Genomic DNA, 20,104 nt, shown 5'->3' on the forward strand with positions numbered 1-20,104 from the left:
CACCCCCATCGTTCTGCCCGGACACTGAGGTCCAGCGCCGAGGGCCTTCTGGCAGTTCCCTCACTGCGAGAAGTGAGGTTACAGGGAACCAGGCAGAGGGCCTTCTCACTGGTGGTGGCCGCCCTGTGGAACACCTTCCCACCAGATGTCAAGGAAATAAACAACTATCTGACTTTTAGAAGACATCTGAATGCAGCCCTGTTCAGGGAAGTTTTTAATGTTTGATGTTTTATCATGTTTTTAATATTGTGTTGGTAGCCACCCAGAGTGGGCTGATGTATAGGCAAGCAAACAACAAACAAACTTCTTCTTCTTCTTCTTCTTCTTCTTCTTCTTCTTCTTCTTCTTCTTCTTCTTCTTCTTCTTCTTCTCCTCCTCCTCCTCCTCCTCCTCCTCCTCCTCCTCCTCCTCCTCCTCCCTGAGACTCTAAATTTAGGAATTGGGATTTTGGAGTTTGGGTGCTATGGGGTGATGCTTCCTAATCTGGGGGAGGATTTAGTAGTGGGAAGGGGTCCAGCCTAGAGGATAGGCATCTTGCAGTCACTGCAAGAATAGGCAATATCAGAGATGGGGAACCTAAGACCTCCTAGCTTCTGGACTCTTGCTAGAGAGCCTGTCTGGCCTGTATACCTTGTTGGGGATCTGTTTGCCATTGTTTGACTCTGGCGTTAAATGGCCTTTAGTGAGCCCAGATTGTAAAATCCCCTTTGAGCCTTGCAGGCAGCTGTTAAGATGTGTTCCTGAAGAGATTGACTGTCCCATCTGGAAATGCCTGTGGCTTCTTAATGGCGGCAAGGCAGGTTTAGGCCAAACTGAAATTGAACAGCAATTGGGAAATCCCTCTGGACCTGCCAAACTAGGTGCGAAATCTGCCATGCTTGTAGTTTGCCCGTCGTGTTGGGATTCTGTCAGCCAGGAGGTTGCATGCTCAGAATTAAATACCAGGGTGCCCCTGAGCACATGTTGTGGAGTTGCAAGAAGTTATGGTCAGAACCGGAAGCACAAGTCCTTTCACACAAAAACCTGCTCCTGTTATTTCCTCCAAACGACCAAATTTAAGAAGGGGGAAGATATTTAGTTAGCATTGTTGCTGGACAGCTGGGAATCTGAAAGCCTTCATCATCTATTGCCAGTCACCCAGTGATGAACTGGGAGATCCCATCTGCCTTCTGCTCATGCTTAGTGTGTAGATAATGAAATCCTAGATGGTGGTGAGGTCTAATTGTTGCATTCACAACACTGAAGTGACCTCCCCAGGGGTGCAAGCCTGGGCAGTTTGCCTGGAGGGCCTGGGCTGCCCATATGATAAAGCCCTCCTCTTGGCCTCACCGATGTGGTCCAAAGGAAAGCAGAGCAAGACATTTGGCACCAGCTTGGCTGCAGGAGTTGCTGGAAGGAGGCGTACAAGGCACCATCCAATCATCTTAGGGGTCCCACTCCAGATTTGTATGGGGTTTACTCCTTGGCCTTTTCTTGGGCTCCATCACTCACTGGCAGCCAGTAGTACATGTAAAAATGTAAAGGCAAAGGACCCCTGGACGGTTAAGTCCAGTCAAAGGCAACTGTGGGCTTGTGGCGCTCATCTCACTTTCAGGCCAAGGGAGCCGGCGTTTGTCCGCAGATAACTTTCTGGGTCATGTGCCCAGCATGACTAAACCACTTCTGGTGCAACAGAACACCATGACGGAAAGCAGAGCACACAGAAACGCCATTTACCTTCCCACTGCAGTGATACCTATTTATCTACTTGCACTGGTGTGCTTTCGAACTGCTAGGTTGGCAGGAGCAGGGACAGAGCAACGGGAGCTCACCCCGTTGCGGGGATTCGAACCGCCAACCTTCTGATTGCCAAGCCCAAGAGACTCAGTGGTTTAGACCACAGCGCCACCCGCATCCCTTTTAAGACGTAAGACGTACCTACCAGACTACAGCAGGGATCTATCTGCCTAACCCAGTGAGCAGAAGCAGGATTGGACCCCTACTGATGCTTATGGGTCATTAAGGGCCATTTCCAAAGGCAGCCCCGTGTAGAACGCATTGCATTAATCATTGCTAGCTCGGATGTGGAGAAGAGCAGATTGCTCCATAAAATATCCCTTCCAAGCCTGACAAGACATCACATCCTAAGGCGAAGTTACACTAAGCAGATGCAGCCCATTAAGGAGGGGAACCCGAATATGCACTTACTCCTGTCAGGGCAAATCCTAGTTGAAAACTTTGGTCCTTTAAGAAATAGCCGTGAGAAGATGTTTGCTCTTTAGCTCTATTACGCTAATCTATTCCCTTGTCAGTCCCAGCGACGCAGGGATGATAAATATGGGATCTCCTCAGCTCGGACTCCTGGCGTGTTGCCTATCGTGGGCTGAGGAGCTGCGTAGCTCTCTCATCACGAAAGCCACCTGCTTCCGAATGTCATCGCAGCAGAGCTGCACCGGCAGCAGAGGAGCTCACTAGCTCATCTTTCTGTACAAGCCTTCTGGCCTGGAAAAGGGAGCACATCTAGGATTGGGGGATCTCCTTCCTAAGGGACATAGGAGCCAAGTCTTAGGGGCCAAGGTCCCTTCAGTCCCCCCATAAAATATTTGAGGGGGCTAGGATGGAGAGTGAAGAGATGTGTGGGTGTGGTTTTCGAATGCAGACAACTGCACAAAGGTATGAGGCACACTCGTTGCTCCACCCACTTTTCCCTTTGGCTCCACCCACTACTGGCATGTGGCCCCTGGAAAATTGCCTGCAAGGGATGTGGCCCTGGCACTCATTCTCCAGTCCTGTCCTGTAGCTTTTGCTGACCTGGACCTTTGCAGAATGTTTAAAAGAAATACTTGCTGCACACAGAGAAGAAGTGTGTCAGGTAGAAGTCTTCTTCTTCCTCTTCTGTGAAAATTCACTTATCCACATGTAGAGAATCATGCCCAAACCTTGCTATACGCTCTGCAGATTCACTTATCCAAACAGCTGACTTCCTTGTTTGTGCTTCGCTGGTCTGTGGCAGCCATTTGCGGAGAGAGTGGGTAGCGAGATCAAATCTAGACGTTTCGTCCTTAGTCTCTCTTGCTGATTGGCTGAAGTCATTTCGGGACGAACCCACAGAGAGAGGGAGGAGAGAGAGCGGACAAATCCCGCATTAGAAACATTTCCATATGAAATGATGGAAATCGTGGACTCGTTATGTGAACACTCATCTGACGAAACATTTCCAGGGAATACATTGTGTTTGGTAAGCAGGCCTTGCACACACGTAAAGTACAAGATCTCAGACTGGAAGGAAATGTAAGATACCAGTGAAGGCACTCCTGGATGGGTGGGGAGCCACAAAATAAGAGCCCCCTCTTTTGCCATCATTCTTCGAGTCTTCCTCAGAGGGGGGAACCTGGAGAAGGGTCTCAGATGATCTAAGACAGCCTTTCTCAACCTGTGGGTCCCCAGATGTTGTTGAACTACAACTCCCATCACCCCTAGCTAGCAAGGCTAAAGCTCAGGGATGATGGGAGTTGTATTCCAACAACATCTGGGGACCCACAGGTTGAGAACTGCTGATCTAAGAGTTCCAGGAGATCTTGGGAGTCCTGAGATGTAAAGGGCTTTAAAGATCAAAACCAGCATTTTGACTTGGAAGCCTAGAGGCAGCCAGTGTAGCTGGAACAATACTTGTGTTATATGATCTGTTCGCCTCCAACCTGTCAACAGTCGGCCAGCCACATTCTGCACTAATAGAAGCTTCCAAGCCGTGTTCAAAGGGAACCCCATGTAAAGAGCATTGCAACGGCCCGGTCTTGAAGTTACCAGGGCATACATCTGTGTAACCCAACTTTCCATCTGACCTGCTCGTTTTCTGCGTTGCACAAAACAAGCTCCTCTGTGCGAAAACATGGATTATAAATATGATTTAATAATATCATGCATTTGTATTTTAAAAGTCATTTATGTTTTTAAAATCGTTGCATACACTTACTAGGTATCCTTGGTTACGAATGCGTTCTCCAGCAGCCGGCCAAATTACGTGACTGAAAGCAATGCATAAGCTTGAAGGTTGTCTTGGAATTTGGCTTTCCTATAATTAACGGGCTCCAAATTTTCGATAAATGTGTTTGGTGCACATCCTTCAGTATTTATTGAATTATATAGCAAGTTTTGTCAACTTGCTATATTCCCACATTTTTCTGTACCATTGCGTCAGCTGGTTTGTCCATTTTCCATTTTCTTGCTAGGACTACTCTACTTCTCTCCCTTCACCTCATCACTTTGCGGTTGGCTGCTGAAAGTGTTCTCTTTGCCTGAACGTTGTGCTGAATCATGGATTTTTAAGAGGTGACTTCTTTTTTTGAAAAGTTTTTATTGTTAAAATAATTCATTAATACACATATATTACAAATATACAAACATACATTTCATGCAATCCTTAAAAGTGTTCAAACATACCTGCACTCAATCCCACAGATAATTCCTTTTCCCATCACCATCCACACCCCTCACCCCACCTTTGTGTTAGACTTCCAATCTACTCAACTGCAATTTCTTTCCACTTCTATTACTTTCTTTCACACACCTTTAACCTAATTTCATACTTCTTTTTCTATTACCCATTGTTATCCATCTTATTTAGTATTTCAGTATTTGAAACGGAACTTGTTTATTCTAATAGGAGTTCTGATTTTTCGATATAGTTTTGCAAGTATCTTTTAAACACCTTCCAGTCCCTGTCTATCTTCTCTTTTGAGATCCTTCCAATTTCTCCCATTGTTTTGGATACATTGTAGTACTCCAATAATTTGGCAAGCCACTCTCTAATAGAAGAGGTGACTTCTATTCCCACCTCCTGCCAATGTAGTACCCTCTACTGTTATTGCACCCTTGATAGGTCGCGGGGAGAAGAATCCTTGTCTCCAGGATCCTACAGCTGCCCAGAGGAGGCTGTGCAATCTCTAGATCAGTGTCTGAATGCAGTGGTGAACTGGACGAGAGCCAATGAACTGTGTCTGAATCCTAGGAAGATGGAGAATCTTTGGGCGTGTGGTTCCCATGTTGGGAAAACTGGCGGGTTACCTGTTCTGGATGGGGCTGCAGTATCTCTGAAGGAGCAAGTGCATATTTTGGAAGTATTCCTGGATGCATCTTTGTCACTAGAGGCCCAGATGTCCTCTGTAGGTGACTGTCAGGGACTGGCTGGATGCAGAGGACCTCCAAGAGGAGGAAGAGGGAACTCCCCAGAGGAGGAAGGCTCAGAGCCAGGGGATTGGTGGTGGGACCGTACAAAAAAACACACTCTGTACATAAATAGTCTCTTAATCCTCTCCAGGTTGTTGTTTGTTAGGATATTTCCGTTCCACCTTAAAAGGGAGCAGGCTTTGTGAGTCACACAGCCTGCGTATTTCCTGTTCACAGGATGTTTCTGTTGTGTCTTTGCTTTCGTTTCTCTCTGTGTGTCTGTAGACACTGAAGCTGGCAGTCATGTTTTCTCTTTGTTCTGATCAACGCTGAATAAACTTGTAAATAATGCTCTCCTGTGTGCGTCTTTCGCTGTGCATTATCTGCTGATAGAGCATGCATCAGCTCTGGAATGTGGCAAGCTATTCCTGGAGCTCGTGTCGCTAATTGCTGATACTGCGTGTCTACGGGAGATCGATGGATCGGAACGGAGATGACGTGGAGTCATGATAGATTTTGTCTCCCTGGCAGTATCCCAACAGTTTAGTCGTTTAGTCGTGTCCGACTCTTCATGACCCCATGGACCAGAGCACGCCAGGCACTCCTGTCTTCCACTGCCTCCCGCAGTTTGGTCAGACTCATGTTTGTAGCTTCGAGAACACCGTCCAACCATCTCGTCCTCTGTCGTCCCCTTCTCCTTGTGCCCTCCATCTTTCCCAACATCAGGGTCTTTTCCAGGGAGTCTTCTCTTCTCATGAGGTGGCCAAAGTATTGGATCCCTTTATGGATCACTGCCTTGCCATGGCGAAGGGGCTTGAATAACTCAGAGAAGCTATGAGCTATGCCATGCAGGGCCACCCAAGATGGACAGGTCATAGTGGAGAGTTTTGACCAAACGTGATCCACCTGGAGCAGGAACCGGCAAGCCACTCCAGTATCCCTGCCAAGAAAACTCCATGGACAAAGGCCTCTCCAGGTTAAAGGGACTCAACTCCTTCAGCCTTTCCTTGGAGAGCTTGCCCCCAGGTCCTTCACCATCCATGCTACACTCCAGTTTTGTCAATAGCCTTGTTAAAGCATGGTGCTCAGAACGGGACAAAGGACTCCAGGTGAGGTCTGAGCAAAGCAGAAGAGAGCAGAACCATTTGCTTCTTGTCATCTGGCCACTGTAACTTCTGAGGATGCAACCTCGAGTTGCATTGACCTCTTCAGATGCTGCGTCGCTTTGCCAAATCACGCTTAGCCTGTAGTCTACCAAACCCCCTGAGATCCTTTTCACAGCTGTCAAGCCATCTTGCATTTGTGCGTCTGACTTAATGCAGAACTTCTCTTTATCTCTGTTGAAATGCATTCATTTCTTCCTTGGTTTTTTGGCCCAGTTCTCCATCCTGTCAAGATAAACTTAGATCTTGTTTCTGTCTCTGAAGGTATTAACCACCCCTCCCCAGTTGGGTGTCATTTGCAAATCTTTCCTCTGCTTCATTGTCCAAGTCATTTATAAAGATGTTAAGCAAGACTGCACCCCAACTGTCACTCCTGTCCCACTGACGAGGCAAGGCTGTTGATGAGCCCTCTTTGGGGTGCAAGTCCACCCACCACTTGCCAATCCACCGCCGAAGAGTATTATCATCTAGCAAACATTTTTTCCAGCTTGCCAAGAAGAATATCATGGGGGAACCTTGTCAGATGCCTTCAAGATGAATTCAAGATGTTCAATGTCCACATATAGAGGAGAGCCAGAGCTTACTGCAGAGATGAAAGGGAGACAGCAACATGCTTTAGAATGGAGAACTCCAGATGCAAAGTCGTGAGAGATATGCTTCTGCCCATGCAATCATATGGTTGCTGGCAAACACTGTGACAGCCATCTTTGAGGATCAGGGATATGTGCTTTAAACAGAGAGGCATTCCTTACTTTTGAGGTGGACTTGCTGCAAGATGGGCTGATCACTCCCCTGAGAAAAAAGATGGCCTGGTCTGATATCTCAGGTTGAGCACTGAGTTGAGCACCTTCTGTTTCAATCGTTCAACGTCTGCTGAAAACATTTGCCCTCTGCCAGGCACTTAAGGATATATCTTTCCATAACAATAATAATATTATAATAATTTATTATTTATACCCCGCCCATCTGGGCAGGTTTCCCCAGCCACTCTGGGCGGCTCCCAACAGAATATTAAAAACACGATAAAACGTCAAACGTTAAAAACGTCGCTGAACAGGGCTGCCTTCAGGTTTCTTCTAAAAGTCAATTAGTTGCTTATTTCCTTGACATCTGATGGGAGGGAGTTCCACAGGGCGGGTGCCACTACCGAGAAGGCCCTCTGCCTGGTTCTTTGTAACCTCACTTCTCGCAGGGAGGGAATTGCCAGAAGGCCCTTGAAGCTGGACATCAGTGTCTGGGTTGAATGATGGGGGTGGAGACGCTCCTTCAGGTATACTGGGCCGAGGCCGTTTAGGGCTTTCAACACTTTGAATTGTGCTCGGAAACATACTGGGAGTCAATGTAGGTCTTTCAGGACTGGTGTTATGTGGTCTCGGCGGCCGCTCCCATAACAATTAGCTGTTGGCCAGGACCAGCCCAAAACATCTTGGTACCTGAGGCAAACCAGAAAATGGCGCCACCTCCCCACCAGGGAAGAAGGAGGGATCTATATCAGGGACAAGGGTGGGGAAAGAGGCTGCTGTAGAGGTAGCTTCAGGCGTCCTGCTGCTGCTGAGAAGATGGTAGATCAAGCATCCAAGGCTTTCACTGCCACCGTGGCAGCAGCAGCAGGTGATGCATTCCTTGGAGGCTGGATCTGTTGCCCCTCATGGACCTTGCCACCTGAGGTGGTAGTCTCACTGCAGTTGGCCTGTGATTTTGCCTTTTTTTGGTATCTATTATATTGTTGTGGGTTGGGGGTGGTCAGTCTAGAATATGCCATGAGTCCCTTCAAATTCTTGAGGTCCCATACCTAATGAAGGTTGGAATCTAGCAGAGTTTGCTGAACTAAGGCAAGTTTCTTTGTGAGATAATGACCTTAGCTGGCCTCTTAAGTGTCCTCATCAGCATCCCAAAAGAATGAGCTCCATCGCAAGATCTGCAAGGAAGAGATGGTGCCCTCCAAGCTAATGGGCGGACCTTTCCTCACCCGCCTCTCTCTCTAACACCTCCAACGGGTTTTCTGCTCGCTGGCCAGCATGGACCTCACTCCTCCTGGAGGCAGTGATGGTCACCAACTTGGATTTCTTTAAAACAGGATTTGGCAAATCAATGGAGAAAGCTACTAGGCTTTATGGCTATGTTCTGCCTCCACAGTCAGAGGCAGCAGTGCCTCTGAATACCATTTGCTGGAAACCACAAGCTCTCTGATATCGTGCATTTTGTCTGGGTGTCAGTTCTGCAAAAACTTTGCTCCTGGTTCACAATCTGAAACCCTGAGCCGCGTTCTCCAGTTCTTCCTTTTCCCCAAGGACTCAGCAAAGACACGCAACTGAAGAAGGCAGGAAATAAACTGTGCGAAGTAGCCTGAGGAGGATGGAAGACTTGAGAGGGATGACGGAAGGGGTGCGTGGAGAGATAAAGGGATGTGCGAGAGATTAAAACCTTTTCTGGTTTTTGTTCTTTCAGCTGACAGTCAGGAAGCTGGAGATCTCACAGCCTTCTCGAAGATTATCCCATGGGAAGCAGCTGGAGACTCCACCGCTTTGAATGTTTCGGAGACAGCCCATCTTGGCTTACGCGTGGAAGAGAATTACCTCGCAAGGTGGGATGGAGACAGAAGCGCTCTGTTTTCACACATTTCAAGGTCCCTCCAGATGGTCTCCCACCCCCAGGCGACTGATGGGATGACTACGTTACAAAAACAAGTTCTCGGCTGTGATGGCAGGAGCAACGGTTCTGCAAGCACACCACTGTTGTGTGAACCACATCCTCGCCAATGACACCGGCTATTGCAGTGCACTAAGGACGCGGGTGGCGCTGTGGGTTAAACCACAGAGCCTAGGGCTTGCCGATCAGAAGGTCGGTGGTTCGAATCCCCGTGATGGGGTGAGCTCCCATTGCTCGGTCCCAGCTTCTGCCGATCTAGCAGTTTGAAAGCACATCAAAGTGTAAGTAGATAAATAGGTACCGCTCCGGCGGGAAGGTAAACGGCGTTTCCGTGCGCTGCTCTGGTTCGCCAGAAGCGGCTTAGTCATGCTGGCCACATGACCCGGAAGCTGTACGCCAGCTCCCTTGGCCAATAAAGCGAGATGAGCGCCGCAACCCCAGAGGCGCCATGACTGGACCTAATGGTCAGGGGTCCCTTTACCTTTTGTTGCAGTGCACTGGTTTGGGCTAAATTCCGAGCAGAAACAGGCTGATTCCGGGAGATCTGGCCTCTGATGGTGGAGACAGCCTCGGATCGCTCTGGGTTGGGGTGTGTTATGTACTGAAGTTCTCACCCTGGGCCAGCAGGGGGATACTGTAGATAGTTCAGGTCCACATGTGCAAATAAGGGATCAAAAGTGACGTTCAGTGATTGGATAGTTACAGAAAGTTGTTACAGTTACTTTGTACTGGAGCTCTATATAATCAGGCTGGCTGAACCCTTCAGTTCAGTTCTGTTCTGGCCTGTGAATAAACAAGAGCTGTTTGAAGAATTGCTATGTCGTCTGATATGTTCACCCACAACTTAACAGGGTGCACCGACTGAAGCAATCTGGGGCTGCTGGAAAGCAGGAGAGGCAGGCAGCCTCTGCAAAGAGCAGCATGGGGCTGTTTGCAAAAGGGCTTTTAAACAGCCCTGTGCTTCGCTTTGGCTACATGCCAGGAACAGTCAACTGAAGACATCTGAAGGCAGCCCTGTTTAGGGAAGCTTTTAATGTTTGACAGACTATTGTATTTTAATCTTTTGTTGGAAGGCCTTAAGAGAGAATATTATGAAAATGATATACAGGTGGTACATAACCCCAGTCAAGCTTGCGAAAATCTATCATTTGCCCGATAATAAATGTTGGAAATGTAAAGAAACTGAAGGTACATTTTTTCACCTTTGGTGGACGTGCCCAAAGATTAAGGCTTTCTGGGAAATGATATATAATGAATTAAAAAAGGTATTTAAGTATACCTTCCCTAAGAAACCAGAGGCCTTCCTCCTGGGCATAGTCGGCCAAATGGTGTTAAAAAAGGATAGAACTTTCTTTATGTATGCAACAACAGCAGCAAAGAATACTCATCGCAAAGTATTGGAAGACACAAGAACTTCCCACACTGGAGGAATGGCAGATGAAACTTATGGACTATATGGAATTGGCGGAAATGACTGGTAGAATCCGTGACCAGGGAGAAGAGTCGATGGAGGAAGATTGGAAGAAATTTAAAGACTATCTTCAGAAACACTGCAAAATTAAGGAATGTTAGAGTGATGTTGGATTGAAAATAAGTGGTTTCCAGCTGTACAGGTTAAAGTTAATGATAGACTAAGATTAAAGATTAAGATTAAAGATGTTTAAAGAAATGGAAATTTGATACTAAGAGGGAAAATTTTAATGTTATATGATACTAAGATTAAGGATTAGGTTTAAAGAAGTTGAAGTTATATATTTTAATATTTTATTATACTAAAGATTGGGATTAAAAAAGTGGAAAAGAAACTGCTGGACAAATAATTTGGATTGGAATACAAAAGAGGGAGGTATGAGGAAGTCCAGAAAATAAGTAATTTAAAAATGGAAATGGAAAAGAGATATTGTTTTTAATTGTTATGTTTTTTTTGTTTTTCTTTATTGTTGAATTTTGTGTTGTTTTTTGTGTGTGTTGTTGTGATATGTATTGTGTATGTTTTTCTTTTTCTCTTTTTTTGTTGTTTAAAACCTTAACAAAAATTATTAAAAAATAATAATAATAATAATCTTTTGTTGGAAGCTGCCCAGAGTGGCTGGGGAAACCCAGCCAGATGGGCGGGGTATAAATAATAAATTATTATTATTATTATTATTATTATTATTATTATTATTATTATTATCCACTGGCTGCATTGGTCTCTTTCTACGACATGTTTTACTTATCGCACCTATAATCCACCTTTTTCTGGAGGAGATCAAGGTGACATACGTGGTTTTATTCTTCCAGCTAATCCACAGAACTGATTATTAAGGCTGAAGTAAGTAAGTAAATAGGTAAATTTTTATTTATACCCCAGCCAGGAATGGGCTCAGGGCAGCTAACATCAAATTAAAACACAATCAAACAATTGATTAAAATACACCTTTAAAATTAGAATCAGGATAAAATTAAATGACTGCCTATGAGAGGCGGTGGCAGGCCGACGTGAGCTTCATGGCTGAGCGAGGATTCAAACCCTGGTCTCTCAGGTCCTAGTCTGATACTCTAACCACTACACCACACTGGCTCTCAGGTTCCCTGCAGGATTGAATTCTCCACTCAGCAGGTCGCCAGCTCACTGAGGGTTTGTGTGCATGTTCCCCTGCTGAGAAGAAGCTCATGCAGCCAAATAGCACCATGGGGCTGTTTAAGCCTTGTTGAAATAAACCCTGGACTGCCGTATCATAGAGCTGGAAAGGACCCCAAGGGTCGTCTAGTCCAACCCCGCAATGCAGAAATTGCAGCTAAAAAATCCCTGACAGATGGCCAGCTGACCTCTGCTTAAAAATCTCAAACTCCACTTCCTTGGTGTGACTTACTGCTGGCTTGCTCCTGTCCCATTTGCAGGAAAAAATGGAATCACAGCCAGCATTATTATTATTATTATTATTATTATTATTATTATTATTATGATTATTGATAATCTTTATTGATTTTATAATTACATACTATACATATACACATTACTTTACATTTACATTTACTCCTAAGAGTTGACTTCCTCGTTCCTCCTTCTGGCTTTTTTATGTCATCTCTAAGTTTTTCGCATTGTCTTTATCGATTTTGTATATTGTTGTTCTTCTTTCAACTTTATCCATACGGTGTCTATTTGCATATAGTGCAAGCAGGAACCCCCCCAATCATTCAGTTTGTACAAACACAGCACACACTCACACTCACACACGACATATGCGACGTTTGTGTTATAAATTCATAATAAATCAACCTTACATCGGATTTACACCGGTCCACTTTTATTTTGCTCCATGAAGGAAGGACTATCAAAGGGAGATAGTTTGATACAGGATGGCCATAATCCCTTAACCATACCAACACGTACTCAGGAGCCCTGCCCAGTTGGCATGGCAACCTTGATGGTCTTCTGTCTGGGACCATCAAGGACACAACGGACTTGCATATGGGAGTGGATTCAACACGGACTGGAACAAAGGACAATGATCAGATCTTCCCTCTGGGGGCAGGAAACTGCCAACTCCCCTTTGTCCTCTGGAAATGACTCATGGGGAGGGGGAAAGGAGGAACCAGCCAGGTGACAAGATACTCAGCTTACTTCCACAACCCCTCCCTCAACCCCTCCTTTTTGTGATGTGTCAATGATGTAGTCATGATGTAGTTGTGATGTAGTTCTAGGGGTGTAGCTTGGGGAATTACCGTATTTTTTGCCCTATAGGACGCACTTTTCCCCCTCCAAAAATGAAGGGGAAATGTTTTTGCGTCCTATGGGGCAAATGCAGGCTTTCGCTGAAGCCTGGAAAGCGAGAGGGGTCGGTGCGCACCGACCCCTCTCGCTCTCCAGGCTTCAGGAGAGCCGCAGCACCAGCCCCACAAGGTCGGGGGACAGCGGGGAGGCGGAACGCCGCCATCCCGCTGTCTCCCGATGTGGTTTGGAGGCTGACGGCGGGGAGACGCGTGCTTCTCCCCGCCGCCAGCCCTGCAAGCTCTGGGGACAGCTGGGAGGCGCAGCGCGTCTTCCCGCTGTCCCCGGACCTGGTCTGCAGGCAGGCGGCGCTTCTCCCCGCTGCCGGCCCCACAAGCGCCTGGGGGGGAAATAATTTTTTTTTCTTTATTTCCCCCCAAAAAAACTTGGTGCGTCCTATGGGCTGGTGCGTCCTATGGGGTGAAAAATACGGTAGTAGCTAATAAAAGTTGGGGTCTTCTTTTGTTCTGGGCTTCCATCTTGCTTCATCTTGTTGTGGGTGGGAGTCTCCTGGTTGCTGTCTTTGTCTTTTTGTCCAAGGGAGCCCTCAGATTCCTCCGTTAACAATAGACACTGTATTATTATTATTATTAATAATAATAATAATAATAATAATAATAATCAAACTTATATAGCATCCTTCATCCGGAGGGCAGTTTACAGTAATTTTTTCTCCAGGCAAAAATCCCTTTCTCGTGCTGTTTGCAACATTTGGGGAAGCTATCCTCTGTCCCTGGCCTTCCTTGCACGTTCTGTACAGAAGAGGTTGGGGAGGCCGTGTCCCAGGGAGCGGTGCATGCAACCTGCGAGAAAGAGAGAGGGCTGGTTTCTCTTCCCCGGCAGACCAGCCACATGGCTTCCACAGCAAGACACTTTGAGTGGTTCTGCCTTCAGGGGTCTGTTTTCTAGCAGGAAACAAGGCTGATCCCTCCGGGACCCGTTTATCACTTTCCTGACAAAGCCATTGTTAATTGCATTCAGATTGCAGTTTTCCTCGCCCAAACCCTCTTCTCTCTCTCTCTTTCCCCCCAAACTCCCAAATGTGTAGCTTCATGGGAAACAATGTCATTTGCCTTGTCTGTTGTGGTGTGGTGGGTGGGTGGGTGTAAAGGCACTTTCCTCTTTTGCCTATGCAACACCACCACCACCACCACACACACACGCACACCCCAGAATAAAACCCCACAAAAGGGCAGCTGGGAGTTTTCTCCAACGGACATCATTATTACCACAGATGAGGCAAGGCATCCAAAGGATATTAGACAGGCTGGAAAGAGGCCAAAACACAAGGAAGGGGGCTTTTTCTTCCTTTTTCTTCCTCCCCTCTTTCCTTTTTCCTTTCTCCTTCTGTGATGGAACTCCTATTTGGGGACTTCCCTGGCTTTTTTCTGGCCCACATAGGACCAGTCTGGATAGTTGGCCTTGGTGAAGACTTGACGTTTTCATTCCCCCCAAAAGTGTTTGATTCGAGTTCCTACTGAAATGAGGCTGCATTTTAATGTTGTATTTTAATCTTGTTTTTAAGTTGTATTTCAATCAATTGTTTTTATACCGGTGTTAGCCGCCCTGAGCCCGGTCTTGAGAGCCAGTGTGGTGTAGTGGTTAAGAGCGATAGACTCGTAATCTGGTGAACCGGGTTCGCTTCCCCGCTCCTCCACATGCAGCTGCTGGGTAACCTTGGGCCAGTCACACTTCTCTGAAGTCTCTCAGCCCCACTTACCCCACAGAGTGTTTGTTGTGGGGGAGGAAGGGAAAGGAGAATGTTAGCCGCTTTGAGACTCCTTAAGGGGAGTGAAAGGCAGGATATCAAGTCCAAACTCTTCTTCTTCTTCTTGGCTGGGGAGGGTGGGGTATAAATAATATTTAATAATCATAATAATATTTTTTCTCAGCCCAATGGCCACATAACTTTCTAGGCAATCTTCAGAGGGCGGGGCACATACCATGGCTGGGCGGAGCCGGAAGCAAAAGTGGGTGGAGCAATGAGTGAAGTTCACCTACTCAACCATCTCTCTGGACTACTCAGAATTAGACAAAATGGCAGGAAGGATTCGAAACCTGCGGGACCAGAGATTTACAGAAGATTGAAAGAAATATAAGAACTATTTGAAGAGCAACTGTAATCAACAAATTATGCCAGTTGGACTACAAGAAGTTTTGTAAGGAGAAATATATGGAACATTGCAAAATAGAGAAAGATTAGAGATATTAGTTATGAGATTTAAATGTAATAGTGAAAGTAAGAAATGTATATCAAGTGATTAGATTGGAACATTTTCAGATGTGATTGATGGAAGTCAAAAAAAAGTGTATAAGATGTAAAAGTATGTTTAATTATTGTTGAAAATGAAATGTTAAAAAACTATATATATATATATATATATATATATATATATATATATATAAAGGAAGAAGAGCCCGCTGGATCAGGCCAATGGTCTGTCTGCCCATCATCCTGCTCACACTGTGGCCAACCAGATACTCCAAAGCAGGACCCAAGCACTAGAAGACGCTCCCCTCCTGCGGTTTCGAGCGAATGGTATTTGGTAGACTTGCCCCCTCCAGCTGTGGAGGCAGATAATAGCCATCATGGCTAGAAGCCATCTCTCGTCTTCTCCATGCATTTGCCCAACCCTCTTTTAAAGCCATCCAAGTTGGTGGCCGTCCTGTGGCAGTGAGTTCCATAGTTTAACCTTGCACTGCATGAATAATAATAATAATAATACATTTTATTTATACCTTGCCCTTCCTGGTTCAAAAACCGGGCTCAGGGTGGCTAACAACAAATTTAAAACACTTAATTGATGCAACAACAAAAACAGCATAAAATACAGTATAAAACGTGAATAACGATAAATTCAGAATTGAAAAATCAATGGGGGGGGGTGGAATCCATCCAATAAACATTAGATGATCACCAGGGCTAGCTGGCTAAATTTGGGCCAGCATGGAGACCAGGGGAGAAATCAGCTGTGGGATCCCAGAGCGGGTAATCTTCATAAAAAGGGGAGGGGGAGGGAACGAAGGGGAATAAAACATCAGGCTAAGTTCAAATTGAAAGCCAGGTGGAATATTTCTTGCAGGCCCTGCGAAGGAAGTGAAATCCTGCAGGGCCCTGGTCTCACGGGACAGAGCATTCCACCAGGTCGGAGCCATCACTGAGAAGGCCCTGGCCCTGGTGGAGGATAATCAGACTTCCTTAGGGCCCGGGACCTCTGAACTATGATTATTCATAGACCTTAAGGTCCTCCGTAGGACATACCAGGAGAGGCGGTCCCGTAAATATGAGGGCCCTAAGCCACAAAGGGCTTTAAAGGTCAAAACCAGCACCTTAAACCTGACCCGATACTCCACCGGGAGCCAGTGCAACTGGTAAAGCACTTGGTGAATATGCTCCCATGGCAGGGACCCCGTGAGGAGCCTCGCTGCAGCATCCTGCACCCACTGGAGTTTCTGGGACAGCTTCAAGGGCAGCCCCGCGTAGAGCGAATTACAGTAGTCAAGCCTGCAGGTGACCGTCGCATGGATCACTGTGGCCAGGTCAGGGCGGGAAAGGTAATGGACCTACTGCTTGATGCGGCGAAGGTGGAAAAATGAAGAAGGGCTTTCTTTTGAAACAGCTTCCTATGTCACTCTGTTGATGTCCTTCATATACAGGGTGGAAGAGGACCTCAATGAAGGGCTCTCTAGTGCACCCACCAATATATTAGGTTCCTATGTGGTTGGGAAGTGAGAGCTGTGTGGTGGAAGTGAGAGTGAGAGCTGGACCATAAAGAAGGCTGATCGCCGAAGAATGGATGCTTTTGAATTCTGGTGCTGGAGGAGACTCTTGAGAGTCCCATGGACTGCAAGAAAATCAAACTGATCCATTCTTAAGGAAATCAGCCCTGAATGCTCACTGGAAGGACAGATCGTGAAGCTGAGGCTCCAATACTTTGGTCACCTCATGAGAAGAAAAGACTCCCTGGAAAAGACCCTGATGTTGGGAAAGATGGAGGGCACAAGGAGAAGGGGATGACGGAGGACGAGATGGTGGGACAGTGTTCTCAAAGCTACCAGCATGAGTTTAACCAAACTGCGGGAGGCAGTGGAAGACAGGAGTGCCTGGCGTGCTCTGGTCCAGGGGGTCACGAAGAGTCGGACATGACTAAACGACTAAACAACAACAACATGTGGTTGGGACCTGAAAGACATACTGGACAACAGTGTTCCAGTGTGCAACAGGAGGTTGAGAGCAGCCATTTAAATTTCCCACAATGCCTTGGGGTGAAGCTACTTTGGGAATGTGGTAGGAAATTGGCATGGGGACAGTGAGACCTAGATGGTTGGCATTTCTTGGTGGTCGGGAAATTCAAGCCAGCATCCATGGTGGGTTTTGCCGTTGACCTGGGACTCCCAGTATCTACCAGAGAGTGCTTTTCACTGGTGCAGGTGATGATCATGTGACCCTGCTCATGTATGCATTCCTTTCTTTATGGCGTTTATATTCCGTCTCTCCCCCCCCCCCCGTTTTATTCTCACAACAACCCTGTGAGGTAGGTTAGGCTGAGAGGCAGCGATGGGCCCAAGGTCACCCAACGAGCTTCATAGCTGAGTGGGGAATCGAACCCTGGCCTCCCAGCTCCTAGCCTGGCACTCTAACCACTATGCCACACTGCCCCAATGGCATCTGAGACTCAAGTTGCCAGCGCCTTCCCAGGAAAAGCATTGCTTCGGGTTAATAAGCATTCTCAAGATTCGTGTGCAATTCCAGCCTTTATTTCATACCATTGTCAAGCTTGCTTATAATATATATATATATATAATATATATAATATTTATATATAAAGTAGAATAGAGGGAGGGGGAAAGCATCGGATATATTTTCATAAATATTTCTGTATGTTCCGCATACAAAACAAAATATGTACATCTGCGAAAGATAGTGGTTCTGTGCTGGGATTAATCCTGGCAGGACCGTGCAGCCTGTCCCAGTGTTTTCAGCGAGGTCTGTCAATAAGGGACAATGTCAGTGTCTGAAATTCATGCATATCCCTCTGTGGGGGTCTCAAGACTCTTCGTCTGTAGCTAGCATACACACCCAAACATGCACCCCCCCCTCCAGAACCAACTGCAGTGAGACTCAGGGTACCAGCGATAATTCTCTAGTTGTGATTCCTGCTGGTCAGGGGGTTGGCCGAGATGACCTATGTCCACACCTTTCCCATCCCTGGCCTAGCAGAACAACCCACAGCCCAGGTGTGCCCAACACAAACCTTTCTCCTTGTCCCGGTCTGTGGTTGGGTATAAGCAACATTGCCGTTCAGGAGAGGGCAAGGCTGAGACTAATAGGTAAAGGTAATGGGACCCCTGACCATTAGGTCCAGTTGCGGACAACTCTGGGGTTGCGGCGCTCATCTCGCTTTATTGGCCGAGGGAGCCGGCGTACAGCTTCTGGGTCATGTGGCCAGCATGACTAAGCCGCTTCTGGCGAACCAGAGCAGCACACAGAAACTCCGTTTACCTTCCCACCGGAGTGGTACCTATTTATCTACTTGCACTTTGATGTGCTTTCGAACTGCTAGGTGGGCAGGAGCAGGGACCGGGCAACGGGAGCTCACCCCATCATGGGGATTCGAACCGCCAACCTTCTGATCGGCAAGTCTTAGACTCTGTGGTTTAACCCATAGCACCACCCGTGTCCCTTAGACTAATAGATAGTCAGGGATGAATATTCTTCGCGGTTTCCTGCCAAATTCCCAAGCTCTACCCTTCCTAAACTCTTCCATTCCCCTCGATTGCATGAAGCAGCCACGAGAAACCAGCTCCCACCATGTAGGTTTAAAATCCAAAGCCATCCTTGTAAATCTGAAGAAACTATAAGTAAAGAACCGTTTCTTCCCTTACCAATGAGACTTCTCTGTGTTTTATGAACTTTTTTAAACAATGCAAGTGATCTGTGAATGAGACAGACTGAGGGACTGGATAGATCCAGCTTCCAAGCTTCGAACTCAGCTATACAGTGGTACCTCAGGAGTCGAACAGAATCCATTCCGGAAGTCCGTCCGACTCCCGAAACAGTTTGAGCAGCCAATCGGAAGCTGCCGAAGTTGCAACAGACATTCGCAAAGAACTTTTGCAAACCGGAAACACTCACTTCCAGGTTTGCGGCATCCAAGGGCCAAAACGTTCAACTCCCAAGGCGTTCGGTTTCCAAGGTACGCCTGTACAGCGGTACCTCGGGTTACATACGCTTCAGGTTACATACGCAGGATAAGGACAGAAATCATGCTCCGGTGGCGCGGCGGCAGCAGGAGGCCCCATTAGCTAAAGTGGCGCTTCAGGCTAAGAACAGTTTCAGGTTAAGAACGGACCTCCAGAACGAATTAAGTACTAAACCTGAGGTACCACTGTATAACTATATATTTTTTAAAAAAAAACAACAACCACAAAATCTGCCATGTGGTTTTCCTCAACGCATCACTTGCCGTGGTTATTTTAGGTCCCATCTGTGCTACTTACAGCAGTGCCATGCCACGATTCCCTGCTTAGGAATAATAACAGCTTAACTTTGGGTACCAATCCAAGATTATGCACATTCCCAGCCATATCTTGCCACCATGAGTGGGACGCATGAGATTGTCCTTTGCCATCGAAGCTCTCTTTCATGGTGGATCGATGCAAGGATCAGTAGCTGGCAGGTCTGGGGCCAGGGCATAAGGAAGAGCCCTACTGGATTGGCACGAAATCTCAGCATCCTGATCCCGGGAGTGGTCCACCGGGTGCATCCCAGAATCCCACAAAGACAACGGTTGCCATCCCTGACCCTGTATTCCCAGCAACTGGTATTTCGAGAAAGACTGCTCTTGAACCTGGAGGCTCCATTGACTTTTCACGGCTGACAGGGGTGAAGCCAGGCCTGCCGTTGGCACCCTGCCTGCTGAGGCAATTGCCAGGGCAACCCCAAAGTGCCCACTGGTGCTGACGTTGGTTGCTGGCATCGTTTTCTTTTGTTTGGCTTTCTTTTGCATGGCAAGTGTGCTGTGATGCCAAGGTGGCAGTCGCTCGCCCCTTTCAGGACTTAGAAACTTTCTAGAGAAAAGAAGGCAGCGTGCAGCTACAGCCTCAGGGGGGCGCTCTGCTTTGCAGTGTGCCCGCTGTCCTCAGAAAAATATCAAAGCACAAGGGTCTCTTCCCCACTGCCACCTCATAAGCTTCCTTGGGGAGACCACCAGGTTGCAATAGGGATCCCCCAGAGGACACCGTGTCCAGGGCTCCCAGAAACCTGATGCCAACTCTGGGGGGAGGCTACCCTCCAACTGCCCAGCCCCAAATCTAAAGCTGTGGGAGGTAGTGGTTGCTGCAAGCGTAGGACTTAGAGCACTTCCAGATGGCCTGCTTATTGAGCATGTAT

At 47.0% G+C, this 20,104-nt stretch overlaps 2 long non-coding RNA genes across 2 annotated transcripts; one reads left to right on the top strand and one right to left on the bottom strand.

Moving 5' to 3' along the window:
* Nucleotides 1–4,436: 4,436 nt before the first annotated feature.
* On the top strand, nt 4,437–8,384 carry LOC308475487. The gene is made up of 2 exons (XR_013985255.1): nt 4,437–5,296; nt 6,122–8,384. It is a non-coding gene; the product is annotated as an uncharacterized lncRNA (long non-coding RNA).
* A 9,063-nt stretch (nt 8,385–17,447) lies between these two features.
* On the bottom strand, nt 17,448–19,231 carry LOC308475439. Its single transcript, XR_013985196.1, has 2 exons — nt 19,099–19,231; nt 17,448–18,914 (listed from the first exon to the last, which is right to left on the bottom strand). It is a non-coding gene; the product is annotated as an uncharacterized lncRNA (long non-coding RNA).
* Between the last annotated feature and the right edge of the window lie 873 nt (nt 19,232–20,104).

Source organism: Podarcis pityusensis (assembly GCF_964106645.2).
Source record: "Podarcis pityusensis genome assembly, chromosome: 4".
Classification (NCBI taxonomy): domain Eukaryota; kingdom Metazoa; phylum Chordata; class Lepidosauria; order Squamata; family Lacertidae; genus Podarcis; species Podarcis pityusensis.